The following is a 404-nucleotide window of genomic DNA, read 5'->3' as shown; positions in this document are numbered from 1 at the left end:
TGGCACTCTCCCTACATATTTGCCACTACTTCATCATGCATGCACTTTTTTATATTATGTCTATCCTAATTGACGTGCTGGTATCTCCATTCCAGAAACAACAAACATTCCTTCCTACCACAACCATCCTACAGTACTCAACAACTACTGAGCCTCCACTCCAACCGACTGTGTTTCATTATCTGAACATTTTGAAATACCCTCCTGTTGTGATTCGAGCATACTACTCAACTCCTCTCCTTGCATTTCATGCCCTCTGCCTCTTTATAACCTGTAGTCCACCTGTGTTTGTGTTCGATCACCTCTTAGGGGAGCAGGAACATTTCCATGGAGCTTGTGTCCAATGAACACGCTGTCGGTCCAAACTGCAAATGTCTGCGCTGCGGAGCTCTAGTTGAGCTAGC

This window comes from Oncorhynchus keta, chromosome 33 (assembly GCF_023373465.1).
Source record: "Oncorhynchus keta strain PuntledgeMale-10-30-2019 chromosome 33, Oket_V2, whole genome shotgun sequence".
Lineage (NCBI taxonomy): Eukaryota > Metazoa > Chordata > Actinopteri > Salmoniformes > Salmonidae > Oncorhynchus > Oncorhynchus keta.
The sequence above is the reverse complement of the archived record's forward strand: the minus strand, read 5'-3'. Positions refer to the sequence as shown.